The 17,351-nt window shown below is 46.8% G+C and overlaps 1 pseudogene across 1 annotated transcript in view; it reads right to left on the bottom strand.

Annotated features, from left to right (window-relative positions):
• LOC147116976 (NEDD8 ultimate buster 1-like) overlaps positions 1–17,351 on the bottom strand; it is an 88,190-nt pseudogene that overhangs the window by 29,737 nt on the left and 41,102 nt on the right. The window contains exons 6-8 of the transcript XR_015078338.1: positions 16,755–16,834; positions 7,391–7,497; positions 3,372–3,558 (exon numbers count right to left, since the gene is read on the bottom strand). The product of XR_015078338.1 is annotated as an NEDD8 ultimate buster 1-like (transcript). The remainder of the gene's footprint in view (positions 1–3,371; positions 3,559–7,390; positions 7,498–16,754; positions 16,835–17,351) is intronic.

The raw sequence follows: 17,351 nt of genomic DNA, 5'->3' as shown, positions 1-17,351 counted from the left end.
GACGTGCACTCTAATGTCCCTTTGTTCCTCTACACTATTCAGTGTCCTACCATTTAATGTGTATTCCCTTTCCTTGTTAGCCCTCCCCAAATGCATTACCTCACACTTCTCTGGTTTGAATTCCATTTGCCACTGTTCTGCCCAATTTATTGATATCTTCCTGCAGTCTACAGCTTCCTTCTTCAGTATCAACCACACAGCCGATTTTAGTATCATTTGCAAACTTCTTAATCATACCCCCTATATTCAAGTCTAGATCATTGATATATACCACAAAAAGCAAGGGACCTAGTACTGAGCCCTGCGGAACCCCACTGGAAACAGCCTTCCAGTCACAAAAACACCCATCAACCATTACCCTCTGCTTCCTGTCTCCGAGCCAGTTTTGAATCCAACTTGACACTTTGCCCTGGATCCCATGGGCTTTTAACTTCATGACCAGTCAAATCAAATCAAATCAACTTTTATTGTCATTGTTAGTGCACAAGTGCAGTACAACGAAATGTAGGCTTGCGGCTCCCGAGAGTGTACAATTTGGATTAGGACACTTAAACATTTCAACATACATTTGTACATATATATTAGCATAAATATGACCATAATAAAGTGCATCGGCAGATGTGCAGGCTTTAGTGTTTATTTGTGGAGTTCAGTAGGATGACAGCCCTGGGAAAGATGCCATATGGAACCTTATCAAAAGCCTTGCTAAAGTCCATATACACTACATCAAACACACTACCCTCATCTACCCTCCTTGTTACCACATGTAAGCTTTCAATGATAACTGCACCCCTCGTTAAAGCTTCCTCCCCATTGCAATGATAGGACTGAGCCATGAGCAAGGTCTAGCCAGTCGATAACAGTGAGTTTCTCAAGGGTGAAACACCCCTACTTACTCTAAGGAGGGTCGACAAGTAAGTAACCTTGGGAGGGGGGCTTTAGTCATCTTTAAGCAGTCAATTCTTCCCCAGAACATCGGGTATACGTGGGGGGCCAGTGTTGAATTAGGTTCTATTATCACAGACCCAGACACTAGACACTAACGACAGTACTTAATATTTGAAGCTTCTCTGACAATTGGCACCTGTCTCTCTAGGCTGATGTCTTTTCCCAGTCCCCCTTGGTCTACCCTACCTCCCAGTCTATTTACACTTACCCACTAGTTCCACCTGCTCTTTTCTTACATTACATATAACTTCCTTATAACCTCGCATGATAACTAGATTATCCTGCAACTACTGTCCCAATCCTGATCCCTAAACCTGTCCGCGTTATGTGCAGATTCCTAGGTTTGAAAATAATGCCATTCCAGGTATTTAAAGCTCCCCTTGCCCATGCATGGCGTTGAGCAAATGATCCATGTAACAGTGTCCACCAGGTCTGGAGGAGTTGCGGGGGAAGTCCTGGACCTACATGAATAGGTATAGTAGCCTAGTGGTTACGGTATCGGATTCGCAACCCAGAGGTTGTGAGTTCAAATCCCACCGTGGCAAGTTATAACATCGCTTCATAAATCTGTGGTGACCTTCTTGTAGCAGAACAAAAATGACCATGTTTAAAAACCCAACTGATTCACTAATGTCCTCTTGGGAAGGTCATCTGCTACCCCTACCTGCTCTGGCCTACACATGATGCCAGTTCCACACTATATGGTTGACTCTTAATGCCCTCAGGGAAACTAGGAATGGGCAATAAATACTGCTGGCCGGTTCTAATTCTAATTCAAGGCCGGACGACAAGAGTAATCACCCCTGCTGAGGGCTTTGATGCAAGAAGAAAGGATTTTACTGAGGAGAAATTCAGGGAGTTTAGAAGGAACTTCTTTACGCAGAGAGTGGTGAGAATGTGGAACTCGTCTACCACAGGGAGTGGTTGAAGCGAATAGTATAGATGTATTTAAGGGGAGGCTAGAGAAGCAATCCAATCCAACCAAGTACCGCCCCATCAGTCTACTCTGAATCATCAGCAAAGTGATGGAAGGTCTCATCGACAGTGCTATCAAGCGGCACTTACTCACTAATAACCTGCTCACAGATGCCCAGTTTGGCTTCTGCCAGGACCACTCGGTTCCAGACCTCGTTACAGCCTTGGTCCAAACATGGACAAATGAGTTAAATTTCAGAGGTGAGGTGAGAGTGACTGCCCTAGACATCAAGGCAGCATTTGACCGAGTGTGGCATCAAGGAGCCCTAGTAAAACTGAAGTCAATGGGAATCGGGGGAAAACTCGCCACTGGCTGGAGTCATACCTAGCACAAAGGAAGATGGTAGTGGTGGTTGAAGATCAATCATCGCGGCAGGAGTTCCTCAGGGCAGTGACCCAGGCCGTATCATCTTCAGCTGCTTCATCAATGACTTTCCCTCCATCATAAGGTCAGAAATGGGGATGTTTGCTGATGACTGCATTGTTCAGTGCCATTCACAACTCCTCAGCAAATGAAGTAGTCCATGCCTACATGCAACAAGACTTGGATGACATTCAGGCTTGGGCTGACAAGTGGCAGGTAACATTCACGCCATAGAAGTGCCAGGCAATGACTATCTCCAACAAGCAAGAGTCTAACCACCGCCCCTTGACATTCAACGGCATTACCATCGCCGAATCCACCACCATCAACATCCTGGGGGTCACCATTGACTAGAAACTTAACTGGACCAACCACCTAAATACTGTGGCAACAAGAACAGGTCAGAGGTTAGGTATTTTGCGGCGATTATCTCACCTCCTGACTCCCCAAAGCCTATCCATCATCTATAAGGCACAAGTAAGGAGTGTGATGGAATACTCTCCACTTGCCTGGATGAGTGCAGCTTCAACAACACTCAAGAAGCTCGACACCATCCAGGACAAAGCAGCCCGCTTGATTGGCACCCCATCCACCACCTTAAACATTCACTCCCTCCACCACCGGTGTACCGTGGCTGCAGTGTGTACCATCTACAAGATGCACTGTAGCAACTCGCCAAGGCTTCTTCGGCAGCACCTCCCAAAAATGCGACCTCTACCACCTAGAAGGACAAGGGCAGCAGGCGCATAGGAACACCACCATCTCCAAGTTCCCCTCCAAGTCACACACCATCCTGACTTGGAAGTATATCGCCGATCCTTCATCGTCACTGGGTCAAAATCCTGGAATTCCCTGGAGCACCTTCACCACACGGACTGCAGCGGTTCAAGAAGGCGGCTCACCACCACCTTCTCAAGGCCAAATAGGGATGGGCAATAAATGCTGGCCTTGCCAGCAACACCCACATCCCATGATTTAATAAATAAAAAATAAAACAAACAAGCAAATTAAAGGTGAGACTGACTGTGGCTGTGCCATACCCAGACAAATGTGTAAACTCTTGCAAACAAAAAAATCAACCAACCTTAAGTTCTTGAAGCCGTTCCTGATTTTTTCCAAAGCATTTGTTGAAGTAACCCTCAGCTTTTTCTAACCTTTCTCTCGCATCTTCGAGGCACTGAATGTTCTGTAGTAGAAGATTACACCAGATCACATCCAGATTCAGCACTCCATAGTTGTCAATGCTGTTAAGATGTTCTTCATCACATTCTCTGTAAAATAGAGCAGTACATCAAAACATTGCAAGGAGAACCACTCTAACCATTCTTTCACCTTAGGATCGACTTAACTTTCCCGCTACACAGGGAAGGTTGGTTTAGGTTGGATTTGATTATAATTTTTTACTTAAAGGAGAGGCTGGTCTTCCTGTCCAATTCTGGCCTCTTACGCATCCCCAATTTTCTTTGACTCACCATTGGCGGCTGTGCTTACAGCTGTCCAGGCCCTAAGCTCTGGAATTCCTCCCCTAAAGCTCTCCAGCTCTCTTTCCTCCTTTTTAACGCTCCTTAAATCCTATCATTAACCAAACTTTTGGGCACCTGTCCTCATATCTCCTTATGTGGCTCGGTGTCAAATTTTGTTTGATAGCGCTCCTGTGAAGCACCTTGGGATGTTTTACTATGTTAAAGGCGCTATATAAATGCACGCTGTTGTTGTTGTTGTATATACCACCGCTAGTTACTGATTTTATGCCCAGGGTTTCTTGTATGTATACTCAACAGTCAATCTCCTGTGGCATTGTCCATGAAGACTGAAATCAAGTGTAGTCTCCAGGTGATGCAGTTCCTTCTGTGCTGTATGATTCTAGAAGGCAGGGATACTTAGAACAGGGCACACAGATATAATTCAGTGCCCATTTTGAAGTCATGCAGTCTATACGTAATTTTACATACTTCATATTATTTACAGTTAAAAAGCAAAATTCATGACAATTTGGGAAAGCATGAGATAAGAATAGAGTTGGTTAAAGCTGTTTCTCCGCCGTTTAGGCTGGTGAGCTGGGAGATACAACAGTGAGGTATTACAGCACCACCACTGGAGGGTTGATGTAACTACAGTGTGACACGTTTACATAGGCAGCATCCATTACAAATGTTGGCATTAGGATTTATAATAGAGAAAATTGAGAAGAAATGTGTACAGATGAAAGATTTTGACTATAGATTGGTTAATACTTGCATATAGGGCAACATAGGTATCCGTTGAATTGAAGAACTGCATTGCTTCTGAGCTGTAACTGCCCCGCATTTTATAAGAAATCTTAGTTCATGTGTCTGGGAGGATTATGTTTTTAAATGTATTATTCATTCTTATGATATGGGCATTGCTAGCAAGGCCAGCATTTATTGCCCATCCCTAGGTGCCCTCAAGAACGTGGTGGTGTGCGTATGAGGATTGAACTACGAGAGAAAATTCATCTTAGTCCTCAAAAGTGCTAGTCACAGGATTGCAAGTGTAGCTCAAGTAAGCAACTCACACAGCTTGGTTTACACTAAAAACATAAGAAAATTTTAGGAATAGGAAAAGGCCAATAGGTCCAGTAAGTCACCCTCTTTTCAATAAATCACTCTAACCTACCTGCCTTCTCGCCAAATCCCTCAATCCCTTCTCTTCATAAACACATCTAATTGTCATGAACTCAATTCAATTGTCTGCTTTAATGGTCTTTCCCAGTAACATTCCACAACTCTATTACGCTGTGTGAGTTCCTTTCTCCTAATTTCCTTTTTTTAAAACTTTTTCCCCCTGGTATTTGAATCACGGGGTTGGGGGTAATATATTAGCATGGATAGAGGATTGGCTAACAAACAGAAAAGAGTCGGGATAAATGTGTCATTTTCTGGTTGGCAAACGGTAACTAGTGGGGTGCCACAGGGATCAGTGCTGGGGCCTCAACTATTTACAATCTATATTAATGACTTGGATGAAGGGACCGAGTGTAATGTAGCCAAATTTGCTGATGATACAAAGATAGGTGGGAAAGCAAGTTGTGAAGAGGACACAAAGAATCTGCAAAGGGATACAGACAGGCTAAGTGAGTGGGCAAATATTTGGCAGATGGAGTATAATGCGGGAAACTGTGAGCTTATTCTTTGGTAAGAAAAATAAAAAAGCAAATTATTATTTAAATGGAGAGATTACAAGATGCTGCAGTACAGAGGGACCTGGGGGTCCTTGTGCAAGAAACACAAAAAGTTAGCATGCAGGTACAGCAAGTAATCAGGAAGGCAAATGGAATGTTGGCCTTTATTGCAATGGGGTTGGAGTATAAAAGCAGGGAAGTCCTGCTACAACTGTACAGGGTATTGGTGAGACCACGCCTTGAGTACTGCGTACAGTTTTGGTCTCCTTATTTAAGGAGGGATGTACTTGCATTAGAGGCAGTTCAGAGAAAGTTCACTAGGTTAATTCCGGAGATGAAGGGGTGACTTATGAAGAAAGGTTGAGCAGGCTGGGCCTATACTCATTGGAGTTTAGAAGAATGAGAGGGGATCTTATTGAAACATATAAGATACTGAGGGGGCTCGACAAGGTAGATGCAGAGAAGATGTTTCCTTCATGGGGGAATCTAGAACTCGGGGGCACAGTTTCAGAATAAAGGGGTCGCCCTTTTAAAGCTGAGATGAGGAGGAATTTCTTCTCTCAGAGGGTCATAAATCTGTGGCATTCTCTGCCCCAGAGAGCCGTGGAGGCTGGGTCATTAAATATATTTAAGGTGGAGATAGACAGATTTTTGAACAATAAGGGAGTGATGGACTATGGGGAGCGGGCAGGGAAATGGAGGTGAGCCCAAGATCAGATCAGCCATGATCTCATTAAATGGCAGGCTCGAGGGGCCAAATGACCTACTCCTGCTCCTATTTCTTATGTTCTTAATCCTCCCCTCCAATGAACAACTTGCCTGGATCAACGACTGTATGTCAATTCCCTTCTTAATCTTAAATGCTGCAAACTCATTGAATACAAAAATGAGCACATTTTTGTCTTCAAAGTGGTTGAGGGATAAGAGTTACAGTCTTCACTATGAAGAATGTCAAAGATCTGATTTTTGTAATAAAAGTTTGTGTGTGAAGATCAGATTTTGAAACTTCAGAACCATTATTACTGTGAAGGTCAAGTACACGTGAGCATGGCTATCCTGAAACAGTAGTCCATTCCTTATCATGATCTTACAACCTTATACTTATCTCCACTTTCTCGTGCAACTGTGGTGAAGGTATAATGGGCCGTATTTTCCGATCGGAGGCTTCCTGTGTGCGGAGGCCTGCGATCTGCAAAAATATACGAACTTACCTGAGTGCTCCCGAGGTGCGTATACTTCCGATCCTGGGCCTCTCCAAACTCCAAGTGCGCAGGGCACATGTAACCCAGAGGCGAAGGTAGCTCGCAAGCGTCCCTGGGATCACGTGGGCCATGGGGAACCAATAGGAGAAGGGAATCTCCCTTCATACACTTGACAGATAGACCTGTCAAATATATGAATGGAGATCACCCCAAAAACATAGTAAAACTTTAAATAACTTTTTTTTTTAAATCACCTTTTTAAAATTAGTTGAAATTACAATAAACAAAAATTTAATTTTTTGGAAAAAATAATTAAAGTTTTTTTACAGGGCTAAAAATAAACTTATCTTTTTTTAAGTATTTTTAAATGATAAATGAGTGAAAAAAAATGTTTTTAAAAACTTTTTTCAACTCTTATCCTGGTAAAAACAGGCCTTACGTTTTTACCAGGCGTAAGAATTGTAAGGGTTTTCTGCGGGCGGAGGGTCTCCAGAAAGCGTAACTCTCTGCCCATGGAGCACCTTCTCCAGGGCAGGCGTCCGATCTGTCAAGACCATTCTTGACAGATCGGAAATGCCGGTATTCAGTGCATGCGCTGTGCATGCCTGAAACCGGCATTTCCGATTTCCTTACGGGTGGGTACACAGTCCGTACACACCCGTAGGCATCGGAATATAAGGCCCAATAATAATTTTACATGTTGCTCAAATAAAAAAATATTTCAGATATGAAAGAAATTAAAATGAGAAAATCCATCACCTGAATTCATTTTCTGCCAAGTTTAAAAATGTGAGTGCTTGTTCATAGGACCCTTTCTTCATATTAGACCTGCCAACTTCATGCAGGATCAAGGCTGTTAGAATAACCTATCACCAAACAGATGTAAAGGGTAAATTAACAAAAAATGGCTATTAGGAAACCTCTTTAAAGTATTACAAAAGCAAAATACTGTGGATGCTGGAAATCTGAAATAAAAACAGAAAATGCTGGAAATACTCAGCAGGTCAGGCAGCATCTGTAGAGAGAGAAACAGAGTTAACGTTTCAGGCCGATGACCCTTCGTCAGAACTGGAAAATGGTTGGAGGTTTTTAAGCAAGAATAGGGGCAGGAAGAGGGGAGAGGAGAGGAAAGAACAAAAGGGAAGGTCTGTGATAGGATGGAAGGTGATGTGCCTCAATAATCCCGAGACTCGATGTTAGCGAAACAAAACAAGGCTTTTATTAACTTAGAAGATAACACGCAGTGGAGAGAGGTATCTTCCCTGGAGGTCTGCAGTACTGGCTGTGAGGCCAGACTGAGCTGGCTTACATAGAGGCCAGGTATGGGCGGAGCCCTACACACAACACATTCCATACATTCCAATACACAATACAATGGTGAGGAGAAACCTGAAACCAATCACAGTCACAGGCAATACAATGGTAAGGGGGAACCTGAAACCAACCACAGTCACAGGCAGTGATGAATGGAATATTTCATCACATTCACCCCTTCTATAGATTTAGTCTGTTCGGGGGTTTGGTAGTCCTCTGCGACCGACGTGGCTGTTGTGGTGTCGCGGGTGTCGGCTGGGTGTCCCCGGTGGCCTCCTGGGTCTCTGCCGGGGGTGCCGCCAGGGTTGTTGAAGGGGTAGTTGGTGGGGGTGCCGTTGGTCGATGTTCTTCCGGGGGTGATGAAAGAGTAGTGGGTGGGTAAGAGTTGCTGTGGTCGTTGTTGCTGCTATTGCCGTGGTTGTTGTCGTTACCGGCTGGGGCGACGTCTTTTATTGACACGGTGTCCTCCCTTCCGTCGGCGTGCCGGACATACGCGTACTGGGGGTTGGCGTGGAGTAGGTGCACTGGCTCCACGAGAGGGTCCGTCTTATGGCCCCTCACATGCCTTCGCACGAATACCGGACCCGGGGTGGAGAGCCATGACGGCATGGATACGCCTGAGGTGGATTTCCGGGGGAAGACAAACATTCGTTCATGAGGCGTGGCATTAGTGGCAGTACACAATAGCGACCGTATCGAATGGAGCACATCTGAGAGGACTTCCTGCCAGCGGGAGATAGGGAGGCCCTTGGTCCTTAGAGCTAGAGTGACTGCTTTCCATACTGTCCCGTTCTCTCGCTCCACTTGACCGTTACCCCGGGGGTTGTAGCTGGTGGTACGGCTCGTGGCGATACCCCTGGACAGCATGTACTGGCGTAGCTCTTCACTCATGAAGGACGCCCCCCTATCCGTGTGGATGTAGCTCGGCATACCGAACAGGCAGAACAGGCTGTTGAGGCATTTAATGACCGTGGCGCTGGTCATGTCTGGGCAGGGGAAGGCGAATGGGAACCGGGAGTATTCGTCCACAATGTTCAGGAAGTAAACATTGCGGTCGACGGACGGGAGGGGGCCCTTGAAATCTAAGCTGAGCCGCTCAAAGGGCCGTGTAGCTTTGATTAAGTGGGCTCTATCAGGGTGGTAGAACCGAGGCTTGCACTCAGCGCAAGTGCGGCAGTTCCTGGTCAGAGACCGAACTTCCTCAATCGAGTAGGGTAAGTTGCGGGACTTTATGAAGTGGAACAGCCGCGTGACCCCTGGGTGGCAGAGGTCGTTGTGGAGGGTCTGTAGCCGATCCCCGGTGGCGCTGGCACACATCCCTCGTGAGAGGGCATCTGGGGATTCGTTAAGGGCCCCTGGCCGGTAAATGATGTCATACTCGAAGGTGGAGAGCTCGATCCGCCACCTAAGAATCTTATCATTTTTGATCTTCCCCCTCTGTTTATTATTGAACATAAACGCTACCGACCGCTGGTCGGTAAGTAGGGTGAAGTGTTTGCCGGCTAGGTAGTGGCGCCAGTGGCGCACTGCCTCCACGATGGCTTGGGCCTCCTTTTCCACGGAGGAGTGTCTGATCTCGGGCCCTTGGAGGGTCCTCGAGAAGAAAGCTACGGGCCGCCCCGCCTGGTTGAGGGTGGCCGCCAAGGCAAAGTCAGACGCATCACTTTCCACTTGAAATGGAGTGTTCTCGTCCACTGCCTGTAGCGTGGCCCGCTCAATATCCTGCTTAATGCTTTTGAAGGCGGCGTGGGCCTCAGCAGAGAGCGGAAAAGAGGATGCTTTCAAGAGGGGGCGGGCTTTGTCGGAGTAGTTGGGGACCCATTGGGAATAATAAGAAAATAACCCCAGGCACCTTTTCAGGGCTTTGGGAGTGTTGGGCGGGGCAGCTCCCGTAGGGGGCGCAATCGGTCGGGGTCTGGTCCGATTTCCCCATTCTCCACCACGCTGCCTAGTATGCAGAGGCGCGTGGTGTTGAAAACGCACTTGTCCTCGTTGTAGGTGAGGTTGAGTTTTTGTGCGGTTTTCAGGAACCTCTCGAGGTTCGAGTCGTGATCCTGCTGGTTGTGACCGCAGATGGTGACGTTGTCGAGGTAGGGGAAGGTTGCCTGCAAGTGGTGGTCATCGACCATGCGGTCCATCTCCCTCTGGAAGACCGAGACCCCATTCGTCACCCCAAAGGGGACTCTGAGGAATTGGTAGAGGTGTCCGTTCGCCTCGAAGGCGGTGTACGGGCGGTCCTCTGGTCTGATAGGGAGCTGGTGGTACGCTGACTTGAGGTCGATGGTGGAGAACACCCGGTATTGGGCGATTTGGCCGTTTCTTCTCGCTACCCCTTACCACCACCACTTGGGCGCGCCACGGGCTATTGCTGCATTCAATAATGCGCTCTTTCAGGAGCCTGTCTACCTCGGTTGCGATAAACCGCCTGTCCTCCCAGCTGTACCTCCTGCTTTTGGTCGCTATTGGCCGGCAGTTAGGGGTAAGGTTCGCGAATAGCGAAGGCGGCTTTACCTTCAGTGTAGCCAGGCCGCACACTGTGAGGGGCGGCTGGGACCCACCGTACTTGAGCGTGATGCTTTGGTGGTTGCACTGGAAATCCAGGCCCAAGATCACGCTCGCGCATAGATTCTTCATGATTAATACTTTAAAATTATCGTATACAGTCCCATTAACGGACAATTGTACCGTGCAGTAACCCAGAATGGTCGATGTCTGGGTTTTATCAGCCATAGAGATGGTACCCTGAGTAGGGACCACCTTTAGGGAGAGTTGTCGTGCCAGTTCCGGGTGGATAAAACTCTCCGTGCTTCCACTGTCAATTAAACATTTAACCCCGCACCCGTTTACCTCGATGTCCACCATTGATTTGGATAGCGGGTGGGGCCTGGTCTGGTCCACTGTGACCGATGCCACTGTAGGGCCCTGATCGAGACAAGATGGCATCCGCGCTGTCTGCTCACAAGATGGCGGACCCCGCGAGGTCGGGCAAGATGGCGTCCAAGATGGCCGCTCCCACGGCGCACACGCGGCGGTGGCGGGTTTTGGTTTTCCAGCGGGGTTCCCTCTGCACACCTTCCCAAAGTGCCCCTTCTTACCGCACTTAAAGCAGGTGGTGCCTTTCGCCGGGCACAGGTTTCTGGTGTGCTTTGGCTGCCCGCAGAAGTAGCAGTTGGGTCCCCGACGCGTCGCGGCTGTCGTAGGGCTTCTGGGGGGAGAGCGGGGCCCCGACGGTGTCGGGCTGGGAAGATGCCTTCCAAGATGGCGGCGCCCTTGGTGCACACGTGGTGGCGTGGACGGCGCGGGCTGAAGAGTAGGCGTCCGAGTTTCTCTGGGCCACATCCAGGGATCGCGCGGTGTCCGCAGCCTGTTTTAGGTCCAATCCCGTTTTTTCCAGCAGTCTTTGCCGGATGTAAGTGGAGCTGAGGCCTGTGATAAAGGCATCGCGAACAAGCTCGTCGGTGTACACTGCGGCTTTTACATCTCGGCACTTGCAGTCTTTGCCAAGCATTTTCAGGGTGCCTAGGAACTCCTCCACCGATTCCCCAGGTCGCTGTGCGCGAGTGGCGAGCAGATGCCTAGCATACACCTCATTCGTAGGCTGCTGGTAATGCGCCTTTAAGATGTCGCAGGCGGCCAGGTACGTGTCGGCGTCTTGGATGAGGGGGTAAACCCGGTGGCTTACCCAATTCCGCAGAATTCCGAGTTTCATACTCGCAGCGTCCGTAGCGTCTTTGACGGCTGCGGAATTGTCCAGGAAGAATTCCATACACATAAACCAGTGTCCGAAGCGTGCTGATGCGTCCGGAGCATGCTGATCCAAATCCAAACGTTCGGGTTTCAGGAGTTGATCCATTGTGTTGAAAAATAAGTTAATAAAATTGATGTGCCTCAATAATCCCGAGACTCGATGTTAGCGAAACAAAACAAGGCTTTTATTAACTTAGAAGATAACACGCAGTGGAGAGAGGTATCTTCCCTGGAGGTCTGCAGTACTGGCTGTGAGGCCAGACTGAGCTGGCTTACATAGAGGCCAGGTATGGGCGGAGCCCTACACACAACACATTTCATACATTCCAATACACAATACAATGGTGAGGAGAAACCTGAAACCAACCACAGTCACAGGCAATACAATGGTAAGGGGGAACCTGAAACCAACCACAGTCACAGGCAGTGATGAATGGAATATTTCATCACAGAAGGCAGGAGAGATTAAGAGACAAAAGGGATGATGGTGCAAGGCGAAGGGAGATGGTAATGGGACAAGGTAAGAAACAAAAGATGAGTCTAGATGAAGTGTAAATGGCAATGGCAGAATCATCTTTAAAGTATTTTTTTAAATTCGTTTTTATGGGCTGTGGGCATCGCTGGCAAGGCCAGCATTTATTGCCCATCCCTAATTGCCCTCGAGAAGGTGGTGGTAAGCCGCCTTCTTGAACCACTGCAGTCCGTGTGGTGAAGGTACTCCCAGTGCTGTTAGGGAGGGAGTTCCAGGATTTTGACCCAGTGACGATGAAGGAACGGCCGATATACTTCCACATCAGGATGGTGTGTGACTTGGAGGGGAACTTGGAGGTGGTGGTGTTCCCATGTGTCTGCTGCCCTTGTCCTTCTAGGTGGAAGAGGTCGCGGGTTTGGGAGGTGCCGTCGAAGAAGCCTTGGCGAGTTGCTGCAGTGCATCTTGTAGATGGTACACACTGCAGCCACGGTGCGCCGGTGGTGGAGGGAGTGAATGTTTAAGGTGGTGGATGGGGTGCCAATCAAGCGGGCTGCTTTGTCCTGGATGGCGTTGAGCTTCTTGAGTGTTGTTGGAGCTGCACTCATCCAGGCAAGTGGAGAGTATTCCGTCATACTCCTGACTTGTGCCTTGTAGATGGTGGAAAGGCTTTGGGGAGTCAGGTGAGACACTCGCCACAGAATACCCAGCCTCTGACCTGCTATTGTTGCCTGTCTGTGCAGGCGTCAGCCACAGCTCAGTGGGTAGCACTCTTGTCTCTGAGCCAGAAGAGCATGGGTTCAAAGTCCAGAGACCTGTGCACAAAATCTAAGTTGACATTTCCGTGCAGTACTGAGGGAGTGCTGCACTGTCGGAGGTGCCGTCTTTGGATGAGATGTTAAACCGAGGCCCCGGCTGCCCTCTCAGGTGGACCTAAAAGATCCCATGGAACTATTTTGAAGAGGAGCAAGGGAGTTTCTCCCCAGAGTCCTGGCCAATATTTATCCCTCAATCGACATTACTATAAAACCGATTATCTGGTCATTATTGCTGGTTGTGGGAGTTTGCTGTGTGTAAATTGGCTGCTACATTTCCTACATTACAACAGTGACTACACTTCAAAAGTACTACATAGGCAGTTAAGTGCTTTGCGACGTCCTGAGGTCATGAAAGGCGCAATACAATTCTTTCTTTTTTGCCTTTTCAGCTATGCTTACGGAAATTGTTGATGACATTGCGGAGGACTGACACTCTTTGTAGCTACTGATAGCACAAGTCCCATGGGATGCAGATCTGTAATCAACAGCTGATACTGCGTTCTCGAGAGCACTGGCAAGACACTTCCATATTCCAGCCATTTCTTTACAGTCTTCGCACAAAGACATCAAATGAATACGCAGTGGAATCTAGCGGTGTTGTGCGGTGAACTCATTTACTTGAGTATTGGAGTGGGATTTCCCAAGCTCAGTCCACACAAGCCCTTATTGATGAAGCCTACTCTATCTTAAATTTTAAAACATTGGCCCAGAACTTGGTGTCGGGGGCTTGCCGCACGTGCAAGCCCCCAATCTGCACTCACCCTGCGCGCTGACATCTGAAGCCCGGGCCTGCTTGCATTTCCTGTGACAGGCCCGGTTCAGGTGTCGGCGCGATGTGCTTACCTGATCCAGCGGCGTAGTTCGTGCGATGTGCCGGCTGGGATCAGGTGAGCACTGTACAACCAATCAGGGGAGGGGAAGGTTCATTCATGAGTTTGAGAGTAAGAACTGTCAAACTCATGAAAACTACAGGGGCCCAAAACACTATTTAAACTTTAAATAAAAATTTAAAAAACATCCCAATCATTAAATTAAGTATAAATAAGTTTTAAAAAATAATTTAAACAATAATTTTTTTTTTTGAAAAAAATAAATTTTTAATAAAAAGGGTCTAAAACTAAACTTAGCTTATTGTAGATTCTTTAAAATAATAAACCTGTGGGAAAAAAAATTCTAAATTACACTAAAACACCACTTACCTGTAAAAATAAATACTTACGTGTGCTTTTTACAAGCGTAAAGACCGGAGGCCTTTAGACATGCACAAATCCCCCAAAACAGAGGAAATCCAAGACGCACGCGCTGCCCCCTACAGCGCACGCGCTAGCCTCTTCAACTCTTGGGTTGGAGGAGAGGAAATGCCGGTTTTCAGCGCATGCGCTGTGCATGCTGAAAACCGGCATTTCCTCCGGCCAGACGCGTGAGTACCCCTTCCGTACTCACACGTTTGGGGAGGAATTACTGCCCCAATATCAATTTCAGAAACAAAAATCCGCTTCCAAACTTGTGGCACCGCATGTTTTTCACCGTTAAGGACGAAGAGAGAGAGAAGAACCAGCAAAAATAATTCTAAGCTAAGAAAATGTCAAGCAAAGAGGAACTTTACCACTTGGAGGGTGGAATTTCTCTTAAAGCTGAATAGAAATACATTTTTTTGCCCTTTTCACTGCATTCGCAGAATGGGTAGCTTTACTCTGTGCACTTTCTGGAAGCTCAGTTGCTTTTTAATGCGCTTATAAGGAATGTGTGGCCAATCAGAAAGAACTTAGAAGAATGCTACTTAACTAGCTTAACAGTCACTTTACTGATCAATACTGCACTGTAGACCAATGCAGCTGGAGAGAGGGACGAGCAGCCCAACAGTGGAAACCTCAATTTACGCATATAGATCTGCAGATCATAGTCGAAGGCGTGAGAACTGTTCTGTACAGTTCAAAGGGGCAACCAATTAATAACCAGAGGGTCTGACAGGTGTGGGAGACCATTGCCCTGGCCATTAACACAAAGTAACACACCTACAGAAGCTGGCGGGCTATCTGGAAGATTATGTCTGAGCTGTTCCTCAACTCCATTCGCCTGCCTTTGCTCCATTTCCCTAGCTACCCTTATCCAACAAAAGTCTATCGACCTCAGACTTGAAAATTTTAATTGACCCAGCATCTATAGTGTTTTTGGGGAGCAAGTTTCAGATTTCCACTATCTCTTGTGTGAAAAAGTACTTCCTGATTTCACTCCTAAATGGCCGAGCTCTAATTTTAACAAGTCTGCCATTTTCTTATTATCTATCTTAAGTCACATTATTTTCTCCATTACCATTTTAAAACTTATATTAAAATCCAATAGGTTCCTCCTCTTATTTTTAGGTACCCTTGTACCGCTGGTATTTCCTCTACTGTGAGAATGGATACAAAGTAATTATTTAACAAGTCTGCTATTTTCTTCATATTCCTTTTTGTACCTCTTATCACTTGCTTTGTATCCCTTGCTTTTCATAGAAAGAAAGAGAAACCAGACAGAACCAAGTACGGAACAAACATTTGATCAAAACCCATCAAATATACAATATCAAAAAGAAATAAAGACTTATATTTCTACAGCACCTTCACGACCACCGGACATCCCAAAGTGCTTTACAGCCAATGAAGTACATTTTTGAAGTGTAGTCACTGTTGTGATGTAGAAAACACGGCAGCCAATTTGTGCACAGCAAGCTCCCACAAACAGCAACGTGATAATGACCAGATAATTTGTTTTCAGTGATGTTGATTGAGGGATAAATATTGGCCAGGACACCGGGGATAACTCCCCTGCTCTTCTTCAAAATAGTGCCATGGGATCTTTTACGTCCACCTGAGAGAGCAGACGGGGCCTCGGTTTAACATCTCACCTGAAGGACGGCACCTCCGACAGTGCAGCACTCCCTCAGTACTACCCTGGAGCGTCAGCTTAGAATTTTTTTGTGCCCAAGTCTCTGGAGCGGGACAGCAGCACTTGAACGGGTGATTGGCTCTCCACTCTGTAGCAGTCCCTTGCCTGCAGCTGGAATGGGAGAGGCTAGTCCTGGCTCACAGGCAAGACACATCTGGGCACACATTGAGGTATGGAGACATAGTGGTTATGTTACTGGACTAGTAATCCAGAGGCCTGGACTAATGATCCGGAGACATGAGTTCAGATCCCACCACAGTAGCTGGGGAATTTAAATTCAGTTAATTAAATCTGGAATATAAAAGGTAGTTTAAGTAATGGTGACCATGAAATTGTCGTAAAAACTCACCTGGTTCACTAAAGACCTTAAGGGAAGGAAATCTGCCGGTCTGGCCTGTATGTGACTCCAGCCCCACAGCAATGTGGTTGACCCTTAACTGGCCTCTGAAATGGCCTAGCAAGCCACTCAGTTGTCAAGGCGGCGGCTCACCACCACCTAGGCAATTAGGGATGGGTAATAAATGCTGACCTTGCCATTCATTCACGCCCACATCCCGTGCATGAATAAAAACTAAGACATCAGCAGATCCACAGAAGATTTCTCAGATGCTTCCACACCTGTTCCTTTCAGTAGCGCACCAATTAGGAGTTGTCGAGTGGACATATCTTTGTAGTACACGAGTCCAGGGGTAGACATCAATGTGAATACTTCAAAAGAAACTCATTGGCCGCGAAGTGCTGACTAATTGACAGTGTGCTGTGCAAATGCAAGTGCTTTACTTCCGAGTAATATTCCGCAGATTTGGAGTTCTGAGAAGGTTTAATATGTGTTCACATAAACACTCACCACTCTTTTCTCTTCAGGAACCTCAATCACTTCCCCATTTTGGTTTACTACTTTTAAATAGGGCTTTTCAAAATCTTCATCTGAAAAACAAAACAAACATGAGTCACTGCGTAATGACACCACTTCAGTCAAGAGTTAAACTTGCTGCATAAAAGTATCTTGCACACACTCTCTGCACCCGGGATCCCAGCCTACTGCTCACTCCCAGCTCCCATTATTCCATCATTCGGCCCGGGCTTCTGGGAATCCCTCCCAAAATAATCCAGCTCGCACCTCCCTTCCTGTTTTAAAAATCCTTCCCTTTGACCACGTTCTCTTTTCCCCCCTCCACGTTTTCTGTTTCCTTTTCCTCTTCTGTCCGGTGCCCACCTTTTCTGTAAAGTATCTTTAGATGTTGGTTCCGATGTGAGGAACACTTATACAGGTGTAAGTTGTCTTTAGGGGAGTTTTCCTCACAGTGTTTCAACTGAAATCTTAAAATCCAGGAGTGAAGCTGTCAGCAGCCTAAGAGTTAAAGGTATAATCATTATGCTGTCTGCTACATATCCAGAGAGGAGAACAAAATCTAGGCTGACACTCCAGTGCAGTGCTGAGGGA

This window comes from Somniosus microcephalus, chromosome 5 (genome assembly GCF_052327205.1).
Source record: "Somniosus microcephalus isolate GS21.2 chromosome 5, FLI_Smic_1.0, whole genome shotgun sequence".
Taxonomy (NCBI): Eukaryota; Metazoa; Chordata; class Chondrichthyes; order Squaliformes; family Somniosidae; genus Somniosus; species Somniosus microcephalus.
The sequence above is the reverse complement of the archived record's forward strand: the minus strand, read 5'-3'. Positions and strand labels throughout refer to the sequence as shown.